This window comes from Thermobia domestica, chromosome 7, assembly GCF_964235325.1.
Source record: "Thermobia domestica chromosome 7, izTheDome1.hap1.1, whole genome shotgun sequence".
NCBI lineage: Eukaryota > Metazoa > Arthropoda > Insecta > Zygentoma > Lepismatidae > Thermobia > Thermobia domestica.
The window spans coordinates 118,793,650-118,817,823 of record NC_137460.1 but is presented as its reverse complement, the minus strand read 5'-3'; the positions used below and the strand labels follow the sequence as shown (position 1 = coordinate 118,817,823).

At 36.2% G+C, this 24,174-nt stretch overlaps 1 long non-coding RNA gene across 3 annotated transcripts in view; it reads left to right on the top strand.

Annotated features, from left to right (window-relative positions):
* Positions 1-22,587, top strand: part of LOC145690370 (uncharacterized) — a 124,165-nt gene extending 101,578 nt beyond the window's left edge. For all 3 annotated transcript variants that reach the window (XR_014132201.1, XR_014132200.1, XR_014132199.1), the window contains exon 3: positions 21,009-22,587. This is a non-coding gene — a long non-coding RNA (uncharacterized LOC145690370). The remainder of the gene's footprint in view (positions 1-21,008) is intronic.
* Positions 22,588-24,174: the final 1,587 nt, after the last annotated feature.

Below are 24,174 nucleotides of genomic sequence, written 5' to 3'. Positions count from 1 at the left end.
GTTTTGAATTTCCTAGTAACTCTCTTGCCCTTTCCCAACCAACATTGGTAAATCGTCTCCGTCATTATGAAGGTGTTTACTTCCGCAATTTTAAGTATCGCTCGTCTAGTATGAGAAGTCGAGTCTTAAATGAAAGATATGTCCTACGCTACGTGTTTGGTTTATTAGAATGTAATTTGAATGAATAAGTCCAATGAGCAGTAGAGACTTTGCAACCGAACCACGCGGAAAGGAACCATGTATTTTAAACTTTTGACATTATCTTAGATGTGTCTCGGAGATCTACAGTTCTACTGGAAATTGAATACGCTATCCTTTTTAAAGTGACTTAATCAGTGTTTCAAGCTTCTTCTATATATTTTAATAGTCCTGAAAAAATATATACAAAACAAAAGTTTATTCTATATATTGCTGTTGGATTTCTGGAAACGGAACTTTATAATGTTAGGTTGTTTTCTTACTACGTTAAAATTCCACTCCTTTTCCTCCACTACTGTTCTCCCTTTTCTTTGTTTCTCTCTCCTTCTCTCTCTCTCTCTCTCTCTCTCTCTCTCTCTCTCTCTCTCTCCCTCTGCCTCATTTCTCAACCTCTGTGTAATAGACATCCATTGGTTTCAATTTTTCACTGAGTGTGCTCTCAGTGTCTCCCTACATCAATCAACTTATAAATCTTGTTTCGTCTAGGCCTCGTTATTTTGTTTTATCGATATTAATACATGTGTCATTTGAAAGTAGAATTGGGCTCATGTTGTTAGCTAATTTTAGTATTGGAGAGAAGAAAGGAGGAGAGAGAGGGGGTCTTTTACCAAACACGATTATGCGATAAGAATGTGTATATTGGTAGCCTCGCAGCACGGCGTTAACGGTTACATTTTTTTAGATGCTGAGTGTATACTTGTGATATTTTCCGAATACTCGCATTTTTAGTATAAAAATAAAGAAGGGTCATCTATAGATTTTGCAGATCAAACAGATGTCGCCCTAGGTAAAAAGGAAGCTTAAATACTTACATGTAAATTCTTTACGTACAAGGCCTTATTCATCTAGTAAAAACATCAATACGTTACACTTTGTTCAATCGGAGAATTAAGTCCTTCTCTTACAACTAATGTAGCCAGCAATAGACTTCAGTCATCGCTTTAGGTGATAATTCATGAACCAATATAATTAAATTTAGAATTAGTCTGATTAGAACTGTGATAAAGTTATAAAAATGATATGAAATCTTTCAGTTTACCGTCCCATTATTACATCTCTTGTGTTGAGGGAGACGATGATTAAAGTAATTGAATAACGATGGAAGATTTGGCGGAATGCAAAAAGGGGAAAGAAACGGGAGTACCCCCGAGAAAATTCACAGACACAATGTTGTCCACCACAAACTTACATGTCCGGAGATAGAATCAGGTACCCCACGCACCAGAGGTATTGAGCCCGTGCCTGTGATATGGTTATCATCTACACCAACAAACACAACGTTAGTGGTAAGGACAATCTTCCTTTTGACAAGTACCCATGCATTAGCAGATAAGTTCGAATCATAACTTACGAATAATATCCTCATCTGAATAGGCCCTCTGTTAATAGTCATGTATTACCTAGTAAAGCAATTGAGACTCTGGTGCCAGTTTTGAGTTTTAACGTTCCTGTAGCCTAACCTAACATTTCAAGTTTTATTTGCCTTTATCAACTTATGATCATAACATTTCCATGATACTAGTTTTAGTTAATTCATACATAACAAAGAGAACGATTCTAACTACCCGTATATGTTTATTAGTTACCGTAAATTGTGTGAGTTGCGGATGGGTACTTTGCATGGTGTTTTGGTGCCTAATTTGGGGCTTCAACTCGACCCTATTCTGTAACATTGTTAGCATTTGGTATTACCCTAAAATTGAGGTCGATTTCGAAGACATTATTATGGGAGCAAACGTTACTGCGATCCAAGGTTGAAGAAAACTAGAAAGCACACTTACTAAAATTTGTAACTTTGAGTACAAATATAATATTTGATTAGTAGCTACGTTTGTGCATATGATTCCTATAACAAAATTGTGTAACGTATAAAACTGAGCAATATAAAGCATACAAATCTATATGAACATGCCTTATCATTATGCTTCAATTAAATATCAAAATATTAAATTTTCGACGAAGGAAATGAAAGGATACAAAGGGTGTGAGGCCAGAACATGGTAACCCACAATGTTACTATTTTAAAAAATTAGAGATTTTCTGCTGCACAAGTTTCAAATCTGCACAGATAGAAAGCTGATTTTTCACACAAGGCTATATTTGAAGGATTAAACGGACAAGATTAAACGAAGTGCTATGCTTGCTTTCTATCGGGTGCTGCATAACTCAGCAATTAAGAATTTCTTGGTTACCATGTTCTTGCCTCACACCCTTCAAATGTTAAGGAGAATTGATCAGGAAATGATTAAGTTACAATCTGTACGAGTATAGTCCAAAAACTTTTGTGAAGGAAGGTTAAAATTTCTCTATCTGGAAAGCACATAATAATAATAATAATAATAATAATAATAATAATAATAATAATAATAATAATAATAATAATAATATAACTGCATGAAATATTAGCTTAATTGTACAGTTTGCTTTTAAGATACAATATTCTTAGTTGTAAAAATTATGAGTAGACGGATATCCAAACTAAGATCCAACATGGTAATACCACAATCTGCTTCCCTTAACAAGAGATACGGGGAAAATCACAACCAATCAAATGCTTCCTATACAGCCTTATTCCAATCTATTTATTTGATTCAAAGGTAATATAAGCGTTTACAGAATTTCTAAGTAGAAATACTGTATTAACGCGTTGTATTGTATATGTCCATTAATAATATTGATCGAATTTGGCTAGCAGACTTGGGAGAAATTGTAATTTTTTTGTTTTTTTATTTACCACACCGGATGAGTCTCTTAAAAATACTTATAACACTGGATATCTGACTTTCCGAAGTAGTACAACATCTGCACGATACGATTTCTGGTGGTTTGTTTTCCATTATTCCACACAAGATACTAAGCATACCTATGTTTTTGACAAATTGTCTCCTGTCAAAGCTAAATAGTACAAAAGAGCTTTTAATAAAATTATATAATTGGCAATAATAATACTTCTTAGATTCGGAGCAACAAGAATTTTTGGAGGGAGCCTTATTTTTCTAGTTGCAAGCGTGCAACTTAGTAACCACTAACGTAGTTGATACATACCTGGTCCCTCAAAAGCATGAATGGGCTCTCTATACGATGGAAAATTTATACAAAATACTAATAATATATACTTACAAAAACTGATTTTCTGTTATTAAAGTAATTCAGTCAACACTTCCTCATACATCAGCTGTAATACTAAGAATAATAGTAACAAACATATTACAGATATCTAAAAATATAACTATGATATATATATATATATATATATATATATAAACTGGAATCATATGACCTAACAGATTATATTACATACAGAGTGATTCAAAACTGTATACATTGCTTCATTGTGAACAAATTTGAAATGAATTGACGGAAACCTCTCATTTTTGTCAGTGTTTCATATTCTGCTATTATATTGCATCTTGATAATGGTTTACTTCCATAAAATAAAGAACAAATGGCAATGCTGTCTGGAAGAGCTTTAGTACCGATAATGGCTCATGAAATTTTGTGCTAGTGTTTTCAATCTCAATGACGCACCTCAGTCAAGGAGGCCCAGTGTAGTTAAAGACGATAAAATACATTCGCTGATTGACTGGAGCCTACGTACACTGTAATGTGTTATTCGTTATGTTATTTCATCGACATGCCTATGTGTTAACACGATTGTGTTAAAATATAACACAAACAAGTGGTTAGAACAACTCACTCTTCATTTGGAATTGTGTGTCAAATACCGGTAGTTGAAATGACATACAACCTGTGTGTTAAATTAACACAAGTGTAGAATCTTCGGTCTTGTTTTCTGCGTGATTGCCAAAGATGTGGGCATCTAATTTTAAAGGTTATGAATTGAAACTACAGACAAACACAGTAGCAAGAAATACTTAAACAAATCCAGGTATAAGCAAAATTTCATTCCCCACATTTGATGCATTTATTGCTTCTTTTTCTAAAGGATTGTGTACTAGAAACAACAAACGCATGAACTTTATTATATGGCAACTGGTGCCGATCATTTGAAAGTGAATATGGAAGAACTATAAAATGAAGTAAATATACAGTCGTCATTTTGATATAAAATTACATGGCGGGCAGATTTTATCTTATCCCGAACGATTATTGTCGAATATATGCGGCTTAAAAGAGCACTCTGATTACCCAAATTCAAAAGACCTCAACAATTTATACCTCTACAAACGAATACCTCTACAAACGACATTTTCTTCATCGCCTCCGTGGCCAAGCCGGAAGAGTACGCGGCTAGTAATCGAAAGATTGGTGGTTCATGCCCTCCCTCTCCCCACTGGAGTATTTCTTTTACTTCTAAAAAGTGCTTTTTAGACTCAGCATAATGTAAACACATTACGCGTATGGGCGATTTAACATATTTTGAGGGAGTAATTTATGGTTCATTAACGTTTACGGCACGGCTCAACACCAGTTGTGTGTTAAAGACGTAACACACCCCCTGTGTTAAACGCCAACACCACAGGGTTTGTGTTGAACTAACACTGCATAGAGGTAGTCACGCTGGAACCACTGCCTTGTGTTAAAATTGAGTTGAATTAACACAACCATTTTTTACTGTGTACACAATACGGGAGATTGTAGAGGCATTGAGCATTAATCTCTCAAGCACTTACAACTACTAGATGAATCTCGAACATTTAAGCGATCTGAATGTTTCGGTAACTCATGAACTCGATGGAGGGTAAGAAATTTGCAATATGCTCATTAATTTTGAAACCATGGGTAAGGGGGAATAAAATGTGGAGTTGGGTTCATTTTGAGTTTAACGTCCCATTCAGCAGCGAGGCTATGTTAGACGTGGACTTAGTGATTAATGTGGAGTCCGAAACACATAAGCTCCCGCCGGCAATCGAACCTGGGTCCCCCACGCTAAATAATAAGATGTGGGTTATTTGCTATAAAGAGATGCAGAAACGGTTTACGTTCGGACGTTATGACTCTCGTGGATCGACATCGTAAACAGTCATTCAGAAAGTTATGCTCTCAAAGTAATGAGATTTTAACGACGCTGTGATTTTCAAGCTTCTACTAAATTTAAAACAAATCGAATATGTACTGCCAATAATATACTTCTTTGAACCTAGCCGTAATTCAAAAAACGTCCAGACTTTGTTATTCGTAACGCAGTCTTACAAGGAAGGTGTCCGAAGTGTGAATCTCAGATTTCAAAAATGTTTGTGCAGATCGTTAGGGGGCTCATGGAATAAAGATCGGCACAATAAATTTCGGCGGAATCCCATATTTAAGTGGCGCAGTGCCCCATTTTCGATTTTCGGCTTTCGTAGCAAAAATCGGCCTTTTGATTTGAAAATTGACTTATTGTTGTCGACAATCGTTATCATTCGTCTTCATTTGCGTAAAGATACTTCAATTGTGGGTCGAGGATCCTTGTGTGGAGGGGTCCCCAGTGGCGGGTCTAGAAGGTAAAAACTGGGTAGCCGACCCCAGACTATGATACTATATCATGAGTTTACTATAAACTTTCAGAATATATAAATAATAGCTTCAATTATTTTTGGCACTAAAAAAATTGGGAGCTGCCCCCCGGCCCCGGGCTACATCCGCCACTGGGGTCCCCCTCACAAGTGTGATACATATTCCTCCTTCATTTTGACGAGGTGAATTCAAATATGTCAATAAAAATTTTTTGAGGAGCACATGTGCGGCACAGGTCTCTACCTAGTTTCTGGGATGCCGAATTACAAGTTGAAAGGTAATTGAAAGGCTTGAAATAGAACTGAAGGGCTTAAGTTTGGCAGAATTCGTGCTTAATTTATGTTTTGTATGTTTTACAGAAACGAAACTGCTCGAAAAAGTGTTCCGCGCAAAGACTTTTTTAGCACCAACTACATTTCAGGAGTGTTATATCTTCGCACTCATCACATATGATAGTGTCGTTTAAGGAAAATGAAATACTCACTGGATTAACAAATTCTGGCGGCCTCGCATCTACATATCCGGGTTTATACCAACTATATTTGAACACATCATGGTACCTTGGCGATGATAGTTGTTCATAAACTAGCAATTGTAATTTATAATGCTGTTACGTTGTGAAGTTGTATATCAATTTGGTGTACAATTACGAAATATCTTATTTTCCGTACAAAATTCTTCCATATTCTAAAGCCCAAAATATCCAATAGTTGTACAACCCAAATTGCTCCCGGTGGAATCTGTTTACATAACGTTTTTTCGTCCGGAGAGAGCGCGGTGGCTCAGTGGTAAAGCGTTCACCTCCGGTGCTTGGGGTCCCTGGTTCGATCCCAGCTCGCGCCTTGTGGACTTTGTGGTGGACAAACACCGTGTTCGTGGGTTTTCTCGGGGTTCTCCCACTTTCTTTATTCCACCATTTCACTCATTTCTCATTATCACCGTCTCCTTTAGCCTAACCGGCATAACCGTGGGACGTTAAACTTAAAGATTTCATTTCATTTTTTTTTCGTCCGGAATGTGTTGCTGCGTCTCTTTCTTGTTAAAAGATGACCATGAATCTACGAGCAAGACACTTTTGTTCCCTATGTTAGGAACCAAAACGTCACGGATTCACTCCTCCAAATGCAGCTTACCCACCTTTCCAGATTTTGATGCAGAAACCTTAACATTTGGGATCTGGAATAAAGTTCGCTTGACCTGTGCTCCAAATTTTCCTGTCGGTTCTGGGAATACAATCTATAATGGCTCAACTAATTTTCCACTGCGAGACATAAGGGATATTATCGTATAGCTATGAAATAAGGCATTTTTGGATTGTGCAGAAGCTTCTACTTTTTTCCCACCTTGTATGCCCAACATACAATTATGGTGCAGTTTCATTGCAAAAACACTTTGATCGGAATTATAAGTATTGTCTATATTGAATTCCCGTAACGTATTTCTGACTTCTAGCTGGAAATATGTGGCTGAAGTTTCTATTTGTTGTGAAGTGTCAACGTCTGCTCGCGACACGAATTTTGTTATTTCTCGCTACACAACATTGTGTTTCCGTTTAAAACGGGTACAGGAACTTTTGGAACCCTTAAAGTTTTAAATATTAATTTCTTTCGCTTTTTCAATTGCCCATTTCCGAACATCCATGTCATGTATAGGCATAAAATCCCTTTTGGCTTCAATCCATACAATAAGCACTGATTCTACCAAACTTCTATTTCAAGCCCTTCAGTTCTCTTTCAACTTGTGATTCAGCATCCCAGAAACTAGGTAGAGACCTGTGCCGCACATGTGCTCCACAAAGAACTTATAATGACATATTTGAATTCAGCTCATCAAAATGAAGGAGGAACATGTATCACACTTGTGAGGCGGACCCCTACACACATAGGGATCCCTGACCCACAATTGAATTATCTTTATGCAAATGAAGACGAATGATAACGATTGTCGACAACAATAAGTCAATTTTCAAATCAAAAGGCCGATTTTTACTGCGAAAGCCGAAAATTTCAAATGGGGCACTGCCCCACCCAAATATGGGGTTCCGCCGAAATTTGTTGCGCTGATCTTTATTCTATGAGCCCCCCTAACGATCTGCACAAACATTTTTGAAATCTGAGATTTACACTTCGGACACCCTCCTTGTTAGTATATCAAGACAACACGAGACCACAGACTAGTTTGGTCGACGATCCAAAATTATTCGAGATTGGAAGAAATATGTGATTATATACAGAATTGTATTATATTGCCTGACCTTGCTCCGTCAGACGTCCACTTGTTTCGTTCTCCTTAAAATATCTTGCGCAGTGTAATGTTCAATTTAGATGAGGCTGTAAACCAGCATCTTACTCAGTTCTTCGCCAATAAAGATAGGTGAACATGGAAATATTAAGTTCACTGAAAGATAGCAGAAATTCATCTAATGAAACAAAAACTATATGAATATAATCGATCAACGTTTACCTATAGTTAAATAGATGTATTTTGAGAAAGAAAGAACAGAATAAATTATAAATTTCTGATACACAAGAGTAACATTAAATTTATGAAAGTAGCATAGAAGTAGAAGTCACAACAAGCAATTTACATCGTACTTTGGTCAAACAGGATTTGCAGTGTTCACCAATAACTTAAGGTGGAAAGGCATGCTAATTTGCAATGCTAACCACACAAAGTTTTCAATCATCTTCCAATAATTTATCTTCAATATACCTTCCTAATGAATGTCCTATTTATTAGAATCGCGTTACTTAGCCTCATAAATTTATAATGATATTACATACTTCCGTTACTCCACACGGTAACTCTTGAGTGAAATCACATTTTTTTTTTAATTTCTGTTTCTTGTAATAGATAGCTAGAGGGATTATCTCAGCTGAATTTATTAATGGAGTCATCTTTTACGATCATGACGGTAATGGTGACTCTAACGTTTCCTAGCAACACCCCATTCGTTCATAAAAGTACATTTTGCGTAACGCTAATATGATAAACCTCAGAACCTGTAAAAGTTAAGGATTGTGTAAACATTTACGATAAAAATGAAACTCTTTATCTACTGAAACTGGAGGTAGAAGAAATTTATTATCACTTCATCTTTCAGTATTTATGAAGAAAATTTAAATGAAATCTTTCAGTTTAGCGTCACATGACTGTGCTCTATAGGCTAAGAAAGACGATGATTAAAGCAGGTGAATGGTTATGGAAGAACTGGTACAGTGAGAGTGTGCGAGGAAACGGGAGTACTCCGAGAAAACCCACGGACACGATGTTGCCCACTACTAATTTACTTGAGTGGGGATCGAACTAGCGACCTCTGCACCAAATGTAAGCGCTCTACCACTCAGCGACTGTGCCTCCCATTCACGGAGAGAATATTAATTCACTGGGAAAGGTTCAAAATAACACAAGTCGGTTGTTGTTGCAATATTAAGCTTTTGTGTGGGAAATAGAGGGTGGGGGAAATGCAGTGATGAAAGTAAAATGGAAATCACAAGCAAATGAAAGCAATATGGGCAACTTTTTCTCCTCTTAATCACCGAGATGCATCATAGTTTGTATGGGGACCGGTGGGCAAGGAAGAATGTGAAGGATTATTGAGTGGCAGACGGCCACAAAAGAACTTTCATTCTTGAGTTAAAAAATGAAAAACTTCTATTTTGTAATTGTGTCTAGTGACAAATCAAATTCTCTTACGTGGTATACATTGTGATGTTGCTGGTTATATCATAAGAACAGACCGTGAAATGTGGTTATGCAAACACATTGCTTCTTTCTCTATCTATCACCCTGAAATAGCTGAAATGCAGCATTACATTTTCCGCTCAACTTGACATATTGGAGTTCAGGCAAATTTCGTTGGTTTTAGTTGAAACCAACCACGTCGTTTGTGTGTCTGTTGAAAATTTGTCAGGGAATTCAAGAACAAAGTTTGTAGCTCTGTGGATGAGGTAAACCATGTTCGTTTTCGCTGTGACAAGACCAACTTGTCTGTTAACATAGATACATACATTTAAAATCTAAAAATAGAGAAGTAAGAAAGAAGTTGTGATTTCTCTCCAAATATCACAGTTAATGTGGTTAACATGTCTGGTGCGTATAATGCGTCCTCAGAATTTTCACAGAGAATATGTTAAATGTGTTCTTACGAATATAGAACACGAAATGATTTAATATTTAACACCTCTCAGTGTAATGCTAGAGGAATGTCAAATGTGAAGTGTATTTATCTAGTGTCATATATTACGGTTTCTCCCAGAATTATTTTATTTATTTATTTTGTACAGAACCCCTCAGCAAGAACTTTTTATCCGGCGAGATCACCATTGACACACAAACGCAGAGTATTGGAATTTTGATGATAGGAAAGCGAAATGCAAGCTTAGAACTACTTTAAATTGATTAAATAGCCCGAATGCAAGAAAACGTTTTAGTCTAAATTAAGTGATCACAATTAGTAGACAAATATAATTAATGTTCTTATTTCGATTAAGAAAGTTCGGCAATTTTATTCGTAGAAGGAATTTAATGAAATAGAAGCGATTCTTCCTCCCATATGTACCCTAAGAGCACAAAATGTGCTAGACATGTGTCACTTAGGTGTCCCAGCTACTTTTTAGGTACCCGACACTTGACACATATGATATTCATGTGCCAAGTATGTACTTCAGCTACATACAGTTTTAGGTACTTGTTACATCTGATTGATATTTGAAACTATGTACTACAAATGTAACATTTATATTCCTAGCTCAGTTTCGCACTCTAACAGTCATTTGTTCTTATGTCATTACTTGGGACATATATCTGTCAAGTTCTAGATAGGTCCTTTAGGTACATACTGTTTCAGATACCCTAACAGCACAAAATGTGCTAGGTATGCACCATTTATGAGTTTTCAATTCATCACCCCACCCCTCATTTGATGCATTTGTTGCTTCTTTTTCTAAGCGATTGTGTACTATAAATAACAAGCGCATAAACTTTATTAGATGGCAACTGTCGCCGATAATTTGAAAGTGAATATGGGAGAACCATGAAATAAAGTAAATAGACACTCGTCAATTTGTTATAAAATTACATTTCGAGTAGATTTTATCTGATCCCAAACGGTTATCGATGTATATACGCGATTAAAGGAGCACTCTGATTAACCAAATTCAAAAGACTTCAACAATTTTTCCCTCTACAATCGACGTTCTCTCCATCCTCTCTGTTTCACGGCGGGAGCGCATGTGGTTCGGATTCCACGTTAATCAGTAGGTCCACGTCTCATATAGCCTCACTGCTGAACGGGACATAAAACTTAAGCTGACTAGGGGCCGCGGTGGCTCAGTGGTAGAGCGTTCACCTCTGGTGCTAGGGGTCCCGGGTTCGATCCCAGCCCCCGCCAAGTGAACTTTGTGGTGGACAAACACCGTGTGCGTGGGTTTTCTCGGGGTTCTCCCGTTTCCTCCCACTTTCTTCATTCCACCATTTCATTCATTACTCATCATCACCGTTTCTTTTAGCCTAACCGGCATAACCGTGGGACGTAAAACTCAAAGATTTCATTTCATTTCAAAGTCAGCTCAACTCAACCATCCTCTCCGTGGCCAAGCCGGAAGAGCACGCGGCTAGTAAAAACAAATGTTGGGGGTTCGCGCCCACCCTGGGGTACAATTCTTTTTACTTGTTTAGAGTTTTCTTAGACTCACATGAATGTAAACATAATACGCAGATAGGCAATTATACATATTTAGGGGAGTAATTTTGTAGTTAATTGACGCCTATGTCATGTGGAACATACCTAGAATATACTAGGCACGTTCCCCAAATACAAGTCAGGCATGTGCTTAGGGGCGGACATAGACTGTGACTATCACTTGCCATCCATGTGATTTCTCTCTCAGAAGTGCGTAAGTCGCATACTGGACACATTCCCATGTACCTGATTGAACATGATAGGCATATGCCTGCTATGTAATTGTGCTCTTACATTAGGGTGAAACCAAGCAACACTTTAAACAGGTATAAAAAAGTCTAGGGCGACCCTAGGGTGGGCGCGAACCATAAACCTTTGGACTACTAGCCGCGTGCTCTTCCGACTTGGCGACAGAGGCGGTAAAGAGAACGTGGCTTGTAGAGGGACAAGTTATTGAGGTCTTTTGCATTCGGCTAATCAGAGTGCTTCTCTAACTACAGTACATATATTCGACTATAACCGTTTGGGATCAGATACAAAATGCTCACCATGTAAGTTTATAACTAATTGACGAGTGTCTACTTACTTTATTTCATGGTTCTTCCATATTCACTTTCAAATTATCGGCGACAGTTGCCATCTAGTAAAGTTGATGCGTTTGTTGCTTCTAGAAAAAGAAGCAACAAATCTGGGAGATGAATTTAGAACACCTAAATGGCGAATATCTAGCACATCTTGTGCTGTTAGGGTATCTGAAACAATATGTACCTAAAGGACGTACCTGGAACATGACAGATATATGTCCCAAGTGATGACATAAGAACAAATGACTGTTAGAGTGCGAAACTGACCCAGGTATATAAATGCTATATATATAACACATAGTTTCAAAAATCAATTAGGTGTAACAAGTACCTAAAACTGTAGGAAGCTGAAGTACATACTTAGCACATGAATATCATATGTGCCAAGTGTAGGGTACCTAGAAAGTAAGTGGGACAACTAAATGGCACATGTCTAGCACATCTTGTGCTGTTAGAGTATATATATATATATATATATATATATATATATATATATAATTTTGTTTTTCTAAATTAGATCTCTGAGGGAAGTATTAACAATCAAATTCTCTTATGTGACTACTGAATTGAGACTTGAAATTCTATACCCTGTTTTAAAGAGACATTTCGCTCCCAGAAAGCAGAAAGGTTCCAAGCACCAAAATGAAAGTTTAAGGAGATAAATAAAATTGAATGAAACACTAGTTGATACCGATTTTTCTTTTCTACTATCAGTTTTCACTGCAGACCTTTCGTATTGTCTCCTGCCACTTGCTTCCTTCGGCACAACATTAAATATGAAATGGGTAGTCAGGGTATTCACTTAGTTGAAAATCAAGGACATTGGCGCTTAGCACCTTACTGCTTTCTGTGGGCGATGTGTAACCAGTCTTTTCAATAAGAGCACTCATAACACCGTGTATGGTAACCGTCTTATTAAATGTTAATCTGAAGCACTTTCGTATACGAGCTATTACTATCTCAAATTGAATTATTATTATTATTATTATTATTATTATTTGTTTGACAAACATAATGAAGCATATCTCAAAATAGGACCGATTGGTTGTTGAAAAGAAGAAAAGAAAAGGAAAATACGTTTATTGTTGATTCTATACTAAAAGTACATATCTTGACTATTTTTCAACATTGCTGTTATGAAGTTTTAAGTATTTTTTTTAGCACAAGCTTTCACGGACAAATACGCCACCTGAGACTTCAACCTGTCAAGAACTGATGTCTTCAGGACATGACTGTTATTGCGAAACAAAGGACATTTTCAGGCGAAGAAACAAAAAAAAAAAAACACTATTGGCCAGGTCAGGACTGTATGGGTGCAATAATTAATTGGACTTTTTGAATTATCTCTACAGAACATGGATCAGCTTTCCCAGTTCTAGTTTTTTTTTTTTAATCAGGCATTCTTTGGTATGCATACCATCTAATCTAATTACGTTTCACAGAATATAATAAAGTTAGACAGGTTAATGTAAGGAAAATTATAACTACTCTATCCAGATATGATAGTCATATGGATAGTCATCTTATTGGTTGATTACTAATAATTCTCTAAAGAATCAAATTAACGGTTGGAAAATTATCCGTTCTCTATGAAATGTGTAATTAATGTTTATGAATAGATAATTGATATATATACTTACCTACAATATGGCATACAACCCTATTGAATTTATTCCATCATGAACTTAATTTCTTGCGGCTGAGGTTATAATAATAATTATATTGCTTCATATTTATGTCAAATAACATATTTCGGTTAAACACAGGTGCCCTTCTCCTCTTCATGCATAGCTGTCCCATTTTAATTAACCGGAAATCGAAGAAAAAGCATTCAAACCCAAGAAAGTTTTGTTCATTTAAATCTCCCCCTTTAAGAATGAGTACAGTCTTGATTAAAAATGTATTGTTTACGTATACATTTCAAATGAATTGATGAATGCAGAAGTGATCTGAATCAACTTTGTGTATTTTTGATATATCAAAGAAAAAAAACATTTAAAAATTATTTCCAAATTCAAGACATACATGTAAAATAGTATGTCATACTTAACTCCAAGTTTAAGCAGGATAAAATTATGGATGGAACCAAGATACCATAAAATCAGAGAAATCTTTCATACTGAAATTATATATATTGTTTATCTGAGATGCACAAAAAGCACCACAAATTGAGTACTAGCATTCGACATAACAATTCCCTTTGTTGACATTGTACACACTCGGGAAGTTAAGATGCGCACTATTTTCAAGGGTTGTATCTCCCTAAAGGATGTTATACGAACTCCAGACCTGGCATATGCACTATTTTCAAGGAGCTATGACGGAAGAGAGTGCAATTGGAAGGGGAGTTCGACAAGGATGCTGCCTCTCGCCAACACTATTTAATGTCTATCTAGAAGAGATAGTGAAAAAGAGTTTACATGATGATGATGGTATTTCGGTAGGAGGTAGAATGATTAGATGCATAAGATTTGCAGATGATATGACGCTTGTTGCAGAATCTGAAAAGAAAACAATAAAATGTTAGAAAAAATGAGAAAGGGCTTTGAAGAATATGGGATGAAAATAAATGTTAGAAAGACAAAAGTCATGGTGATTGGAACGAAGGGGTCTGTGTCAAATATAAAAGTAGGAGGGGAGAAAATAGAACAAGTGAATAGTTTTCAATATCTGGGTAGTATTCTTAGTAATAACATGAAGTGCGAACGTGAAATAAAAGCAAGGATAGGAATGGCGAAAGAAGCCTTTAGGAGGAAGAAAGGTATGTTTTGTGGGACATTGAAGAAAGAGTTGAGAAAAAGACTCATAAAATCCTTCGTGTGGAGTGTTATACACTGTGTGGGGCGGAAACGTGGACATTACGTAAAGGTAATGAAAATCGACTGGAAGCCTTCGAAATGTGGGTGTGGAGAAGAATGGAAAGAATTAGTTGGGTAGACCGCAAAACGTATGAGAGAATGTTAGAAATGGTAGGTGAGAAAATAACACTTTTAGATATTATTAGGAAGAGGAAGAGAAACTGGTTGGGACATTGCCTAAGAAGAGATTGCATCATGAGAGACGTCCTAGAGGGTATGGTTTCGGGAAAGAGAGGGAGGGGGCGAAGGAGACTCCAGTTAATGGATGATATAAAACAGAAAGATCATATGCGAAGACGAAGAAGTTAGCGGAGGACCGTGGAGCATTGAAGCTTCTCAGCTGCGGCAAGTGACCTGCCAATAAAGGCAGAATACCCATGATGATGATGATGATATCTCTTTTAGTTGAGATGCACAAAGCTCGGAAGAGTTGAACTAAGTTGCTAAAATGAATCCTAACGATTGATATAACTATTGACGCTGACGGTTTTATGCGAACTCCAGTGTCTGTCGTACATTATTTTCAGGTGGTTATATCTTTGTTTTCTGAAGTGCCCAAGAATCACCCTAGATAGTGGTGCACGTTTTTCCAATTTTCAGTTGGACAAATTCAGCCCTGGCATTCAGTTCAAAAATTGTAATTTGGAAAGTTTTCGGTATCTTAAGGTAGACAAAACTAGAGATATGGTGTACAACCAGTGCACAAAATTTAAATATACGTTGCGTTGGGATCGTTTTCTGACGAATTCCAAGTTATGGACCTGATCCCCTTAGACTGAAAACACTGAAAAGATTGCTGGTTTCTCTGCTTGCTGAGTACTATTCTAGTTTGTTTAAAAAAGTTATGTTTTATATTATTTGCCTGGGATCCTCAATTCTTATGTTCTTGTTATTATCGCATTCTGCTTTATTTTAATTATGGTGTATATAACTTACCATAAACTGTAATGTATAAATAACATTTAAAAGAAATCACGTCGAATGGGGTAGCATTTTCCGACTTTGATTGTGGGCGAAGAGTGGTGGTTTATCCATTTGCTACATTGATTCCTGTATTGTACGAAGTGCGGCTATTCTGCCGCAAATATGGATTCGGTGACAGCACAAAGGTGCCATGTAGTGATACGACAGATCCAAACAACCCCACAGTATCACGGGCACAGACTGCTTGTGTGTATGGCTCTGCGATTAGACAGTCATATGTTGCACATTGTCGCCAACAGTGGAGGCTTTTCCGTAGCGCCCATTGTTCCTAGGAGCAGCTCTACGTCATCTGGCAGAGTATGCATTGTGCCGTCTGCTACGGCCTCCGTTGACTGCACAGCACTGGCGCAAATCCCGGGGGGGGACGAGGGGGACATGTCCCCTCCAATCTTGAACCTAGAGGGGACTGTCCCCCCCAATAATCTGATTTAAAAAGTGCTTTTTCGGATAAGTGTCGATTTGTGTCCGACTGCCCCAAAGGAATGTAAGATGAAATTGATTTCTGTTGGCTTTTCCATTTTTTTAAAAAAAAGAATCGTATTCTGTAGTATTTCAAACTGAACTTCGTGCTGTAGTGAGTTTAGTAGTCTCATCAATATGTATTAATTCCACTTCCGCTATTTGGGCGCAAATTGCAATAAATGCCAGAGGAGGATATGCTCCTCTCCTCATGCTGGAAAGTTGTCTCAGCTGTAGGTACGGGCACAAATTCCGGGGAAATGGGGATACATGTCCCTCCCAACATTGAAACTGGAGGCTCTCCCAATAATCCGATTTGAAAAGTACTTTTTGCAGATAACTGTGATGAGTTGTATCCGACTGCCACAAAAGAAAGTGAGATGAAATTTTTTTCTCTTGGCTTTTCCATTTTTAATGAAAATGAAGGCGTGCGACTGTGCGTGACGTAACCTGATATGAAATCTTATCTCCTCCTCTCCCCTAGGCCTTAGCAAACGAAGAGTATATAGACTATCCAATGTCAGTAGAACCCATCTTTTCAGTAAATGCGCATTTAATCTATTTGTAGTATCAGCCTAGGCATCTACTCATGCTTCGTAAGCTAACTAACTCTGTAGCCTATGGAACCCGGAAGTTCAATGCCGCGTTCACAAAAGCTCTCCACTGACTTCTACCCTTAGCCAACTGGATCCAGTTTCTACTTTGTATTCCTATCTCTGCGAGATCCATCTTAATATTGTCTTCCCATCTGCGCCTAGGTCTTCTTAATAGTCGTTTTCCGATTGGTCTTACCTAACACTTTGAAAGCGTTCCTACTTTCCTCCATCCTGGCTACATGTCCTGCCCACCTAAGCCTCCTAGACTTGATGACCTTAACAATGTTTGGTAAGCCGTATAATTTACGTAGTTCGTCGTTATGAAGTTTCCACCATTCCCCATTCCCGTTCCTCTTGGTCCGAATATTTCTCTCGGGATCTTGTTCTCAAATACTTTCAGTTTATGCTCTGCACTCAGTAAGTGACCATGTTTCGAAACCATACAGAACAACAGGTATGATTATCGTTTTATACATTTTAAGCTTCAAATCCCTCGACAGAATTCGCGACGACAAGAGGTTTTGAGCTGAATAATAACACGAATTCCCTGTTTTTAGTCGACATTTAATTTCTTCGTGAATGTGATTTTCGTCTGTTAATATTGATCCTAGATATTTGAAAGTATTCACTTTATCAAAAGTATTATTTAATATTTTAACACATACATATGCCGTATTACGGTCCCGACGCACTTCCATGTATTTAGTTTTCTCTGCATTTACTTCTAAACCCATGTCCATGCAAGCGCGTCTAATAAGTCTTCTGCATTTCTTTCTATTTTTCTCCTATCATCCTCTACTAAATTTACATAATCAGCGTACGCATAACCTGGTGAACACCGTTAAGCTCTAGGCCCTGGTTGCTATCTTTGATTTTCCTTGTAGCGTATTCCAGGACAAACTTGAATAATAATGGCGACAACGCATCTTCTTGTTTCAGGCCATCCTTAACGTGAAAGCTCGTGGCCAAAAATTTTCCTACCCGGACTTTACTTTGGGATTCATTTAAATATGCCTTAATTGATCTAATTAGCTTTTTCGGTATTCCAAATTCTGTAAGAACGTTGTACAATATTCTCTCCTAACCGAGTTATAAGCCTTTCTAAAATCAATAAATAGTTGATGTACCGGACTACTGTATTCCTGCTTGTTTTCGAGTATTTGGCGAATGGTAAATATTTGGTCGATAGTTGATCGGTTTCGTCTAAATCCACACTGATAATCTCCAAAAATTTCATCTTCGTATGGGGTCAATCTTGCTAATAGAATGTTTGAAAGGATTTTATAGGATGTTAACAGAAGAGAGATGCCTCGATAATTATTACAGTCAGTTTTGCCGCCTTTCTTGTGGATTGGAACAATGATTGATTCTTCCCACTCTTGTGGCAATTCTTCCTTGTTGTAGATAAGGAGAATGAGTTTGTGCATCTTGTTCCACAATTTTTTGCCTCCAGCTAAAATTAACTCAGCCGGAATTTCGTTTACACCCGAGATTTATGTTTCTTTAATTTGTTTATAGCGATTTTTACTTCTATTCGATTGGGTTCTGGAATATATGGTTTTGCGGTGTGTATCTTCCTTTCTCCACGCACATTAGTTTTTGGCTGCGTGTTAAGCAAATCTTTCCATCTATTTAAAATGCTATCTGTATCAGTGAGAACTGTTCCATCAGCTTTCTTTCATATATAAGAACGAGGTTGATAGTCTTTCTTAAATTCGTTGATCCCTTTATACATGTCCCGAATGTTTTTATTTTTACTATTATCTTCAAGTTCCTAAATTTTAGCTTTCAAAATATCGCGTTTCTTTGTTCTAGAAGTTTTGGAAGTTCCTCGCCTGATGTCTACGAAATTTTGTGTAGTTATTTCATTCGGATTTTGTAGCCAACATAATTTTGCCTGTTTTCTCTTCTCTGCTAGTTCGAACCATGGTTTGTTCCTACGTATTTCCGCGAGTCTCAATTTTTCTTATGAGAGGGGATGTTTCGTAAGCAAAGAAAAGAATTCAATTGCTGGAATATTTTTCTCTATAATCTTAAGGTTACATCTGTTAAGTAAAGAGTATGACATGCGTCAGATTTCTGAAACGATTCCTGTAATGTTATTGAGATTATAATCATTTTGCTCAAAGAGTATTGTTGCGTCATACATAATTGATATTCTTTCTTTATAGTTTTGGGGAATTCGTCATTTATATTATTATATTACTACAAAACAATTTTAACGTGGATTTTTGTGGATGCCTAATTAGAAACATACCAATTATAAATATGCATGTATTCAGATTTCAGAATGTTTTCACGGCAGTGATTTGTAATACTGATATGTACTACTACTTCATCTACATCACCTAATATATAATATACTCTACAACAGTTGATCAGATTCATCTACCGTAATATGAGTTTCATCTCCCTTGTCTAGAATAAGCTTCAAATCTGCCCACCTTCCAATGTTGAAGACAACCAATGGCGTATTTAGGATTTTCTTTCGAGGGCTATGCCCAACACAAGGAAGGAAGTGGGCAATTGCCCACCTGAGTTTGAGAATTAAGTATATTTTAATTTATGCATAAATTGAAGTTATAATGGCAAGAATTACAGATCGATAAATCCTATATGATATGATACAAAAATTTAGAAGTGAATCTAACCCTTTATTCTGTTCATACAAGAAAAAGAAAGCATCCTCTTGGCCGTCCTAATTTCCCGGGCTAATTATCCCCCCGTTGTGATTTTCTTTAATTCAAACATTTCCTTCTTTTAAAAATAACTAAACGATGTAATTGTTCCTTTGTTATAATAACTAAAGTCCTGTCATGTTGATATCCGCGCATGTTGGTGTGGAACACTAGTTTCGCTTATCAACTCCTCTTAGTTTTGGTGTTACTGATGACGGCCAACTTGAATCACAACTGACAACGGTCGATAAAGTATGATAGGCGAAATGAAAGTAGTAACGTCAAGAAAAAGAAACAGAAAAATAAAATGGATGACAGAAAGAACAATTAAGGACGCAGTTCTTACATGGAATCAAATTTGACAAATACAGTATTATTTCTGAACAAAAAGCATAAGACAATGGAAAGTCAATGACATTCTTAGAAATGGTAAGAAGGATTATTGTTGTACGTGGAATGCGTAAAACTAACAAATTATTTCGAGGGGAGAATGAGCCCGATAGCCTCCTAAATACGTCACTGAAGACAATTCTGCTCCCCTGATCCTTCACAGCATTGTTTTTCAACTTCATATATATTTTGAACATCACTATATATATATATACTACTATATATATATATATAGGAACGTCTTACCCGTCCCCCCCAATGTTGAAGACAGATTTGCGCCTATGCTGCACAGCATAATTACGGGAGACTATAATGATATCACGCATGGCGAAACGAGTGGCATGGCATTTTCCTCAGACGAATCCCTCTTTTCTCTGTAGAATCATGATGACCTCATCTATATCTTGCACTACTTTGACACTAGGTTGGGCGACGTCTGCATTTTGCATCACCAGCATAGTCTGTTATGATGAGGTTCCAGTTCGTGCCACTAATTCACTGACGGCTATGAGCAGCAATTGACGAGGTACTGAACACAATTGGGGTCCTTTAAAGCCTGGGAATACATTTCAGCACAATATCACACCCCGTTATGTTTTCCTATTTGTTCTACACTTACTGACTGGACAAAATATTCTAGTTAATTGGTTGGCACGTTCTTTTCATCTTTTGGAAGATTTAACACATTTGATCGATGGTCGCACAACTTTGCTCACATCTGAAAAAGTACGCAAGCTATAGTTGATTGGCTGTGGCATCTTATCGAAGATGAAATGCTTCCCATACCCCAAGATGACGTCTGTAGGCTCATCATCTCGATGCCTCGCGATCTGATTGCTCATGATGGACCCCACAGGTTGCTGGCTGTCGCAAAGTTAGCTAATGTCACACGTTTCAAATAGCAATAAATTAATAATTTGTTACTTGTACTATCAGGTCTTAGTCTGCTAGCTTTGGCTCTGCAATCTTGCCTTCTTCTTAATGTTGCACTTTTAATAGCAAGCAGTATCTATAAATAGTAAAAACATAGGTAGAAAACTTTAAGAACCATCTTAATATACATACATACTTATTACTGATCTTTTCCTTTGCTCTAAATAATTATAAATTATTCTTTTTAGTTTTTAGCAAATGGAAGAATCTGAAGTTCTTCGTAAGATGAGGCAGGACTGGTTTCCGCGACAGTTGATAAAATCTGAGGCACCCATTGTGCGTGTAAGTTTCCGACAAACTGTGTTCTTGATATTGTTACCAATAATTGGAATTGTTTGTAGTGTCACGCTGAGACTTGTGAAGAATTCTGTAGCTCGACGTAAAGCATTTCGCCTTAGTATATCTTCAACAACAAAACATATGCGAAGAAGAAGTGTAAACATTGATATCAGACATATGTCTTAGCTTCAGGCATTGATGTTTATGCCTTAATATTTTCTTTTATCTTTTATGTTTCTCCTTCCTCATTATTTGTTTCTGCGAAAAAGTGTAACTGCTCTGTCCTTGATGATTTCATTACTATGGATGATTTTCTTCTTGCTGAGTTCCATTTCGTAAAATTGACTTATGAACTATCTATTTACACAAGTTACAATTTTCTAACTGGATATGTGTAATCACAAGTTCTTAGGATTCTTTCCACCACCAACTTATAAGATAGCCTGTTGTATCAATCGGTTGGGTAAGCTTTTAATGAACGAGTGACCATTACAGTGAGTCATAATTTCAGGGTGTGACACGGTTGGGGAGGATTTATGCCCTGATGCTACGAAGTTTGCAAACTGGGCATATTTTCCATCATCCTCAAAGTGGATAGTCAGTATTCTAATAGTGCCAATTTCATCCCAGTGCTGAAATCCCCGATTACAAATATATTGTTTTCACATAATAAACATTTTAGTAAAACAAAAATGAATAGAATCATTTACCCTTAAAGAAAATAATATTAAAAGAGCTCAAATACGATTGCAAATGTTTTTATTATCTTCAATCCATTATGACTACGTCGCAATATTGACAAGTGAAAAATGAAAACATTTATATATTACGAACAGATTACTTACTAGTTTTGGTAGTTAAATAACTTGATAACATTCTGCCACGGCCTCTTGAGATTAGATATGTCTATATTAGAAGTGTATGAATTTATAGAATGCAAAGTGATTCTTAAAGTTTTTGTTTATATCAGTTTTCAGCTTTTTTACTAATCTTTATTTACTATATTAATTTCGTGTTTATTTTTAAAAAATAACTTAATAGTAATGAAATTGTATTTGTTCAATCCTGGATGTCCCTAACATGTTATTTAATTCTAATTTTCATATTCGTTTTGACAAACCTATATATCTATTCTTACATTGTGACCATTCTTATAGATACTCCAGGCCATTTCTTTGTGTATGAAGTAACATTTGTAAAACAATAGGGATATGTGTACCTGAGTAAGAAAATGTTGTATCGTCCTAATATGTTTCTCAATATATTCAAAAAATTGCAACTTTCTAACTAATATTTTGTTCCCCTATTTCTCTATTTCATTCAGTTGCACTGCGTTCATTGCCTTGTCCATATTGGAGTTGTGTGTATTTATCAATTTGTCAGGTGATCCGTAAAAGGTGTATTTTACGTATGTAGTTTGAGTTTTTGACTTATGTTAAATATTCATTGTATTGGTTTAGCATTTATCTTAAAATAAATAATTTAAGAGTCCTGAAATCGTCCTTATTTTATGCTGGATCTACCTAACATGTTTATATTTTGTTCTGACAAACCTATTTATCTATTCTTCTATTCCTACCATTTTCATAGACACTTCACGCCATTTCTTGGCCTATGTAGTAAGATTTGCCGACCAATAAGAACATTTGTCTATGGGAAGGGAAACTTTGAAGTATCTTATAACAACATTTTCTCCCTGATCCTTAAAATGTTATCGAGCCATTAAGAATAAATCAAATAACTCACTTACTTTCTCACGCAATATGCCGTTTATTCCAAATATTTCAAATATTTAACGTGGAACAACTTAAAACAGTATTACTTAAGTCCTTTTACAGAAGAATCAACAAGTAATTCGTCGTCATGGATAACAAAAACATTCCATTATCTATATTATAAAAATATTTTTTATCCTCTTCTTCTTCTATCGGAGTAGCAGGCTAGTGCTACAAAAATCAAGTATCGCCCAAGAAAAATTACAAGCTTATTACAAGAAAGTGATACAACGAAATGCCACATTTCGTTTTATATGACGCAATAAACATACGGATTTTTATTTTATTTGGGCTACGAATTAAAAGAAAAAGAACCCTAGACCCTTAACCTTTACATGTTAATGATTCGAGTTTTCGAATGCACCTCGTATACTTAAAAATTACAATTCATATAAATATACATATATATCATATTTAATTTTATAACAATATTATTATCATATTTATCTTAAATTGTATCATTGATTTCATTTATTTATACGTTTTAATGACGATAAGGCACATTCGAAATTTGATTTACAAATTATTTAATTCTAAGTCGTTTTTCAGGTCCATTAAATGCTTGTTGCAAGTTAATAATTTTTTACTTGTGCATAATGAAGGTTTTAAAAAAATTATGTATGTATGATATCCATATGGTTGTTCTTTTGTACAAGAACGGATCGATATCATTCAAGGTATAGTTAGACAAAATACTTAATAGATTAAGATTGACATATCGATAATAATCAGAATAAACAATTAACTTCTTATTGAAATCATATAAGTACGAATTATTCCATTAGTTGATGTTTTAAATTATCTTTATAGAATTGAAATAAGGTACGAATAACAAAGGAAATGATAATGATATTTCAAGTGAAATAAAGCAAAAATCATTTGAGTACGGTTTTCTCGGACATCGCAACTTTAGCTTAAGTTACATGGCCAACGAATTAATTCAAGTTACATTAAAAGTCATAATCAAAATACAGTATTGCGCGTTATTTACTTCTACAGTTCTTCGTTTCTTACTTTCAAAATCTTTGCCATCTATGATATTTTTACGAAATCCAATTCGAACGAAATTAGGTCTAATGCTTACGTGTTTCTTATGTGTACGTAATAGTTCCACCAGGATTAGGTCAGTTACATGACCACTATTACTGTTACTACTAAGGTTAGGTTCGGTTATCTTATCGGTAAAATTCGATTCAGTTCTCATTTGCTTTACTGGTGGCGAGATGTGTCTGTACCTATTCTTTCTACAATATTCACGATAATCTGTCCTACCACAATTTCTGTTTCTACTGTAATTAGG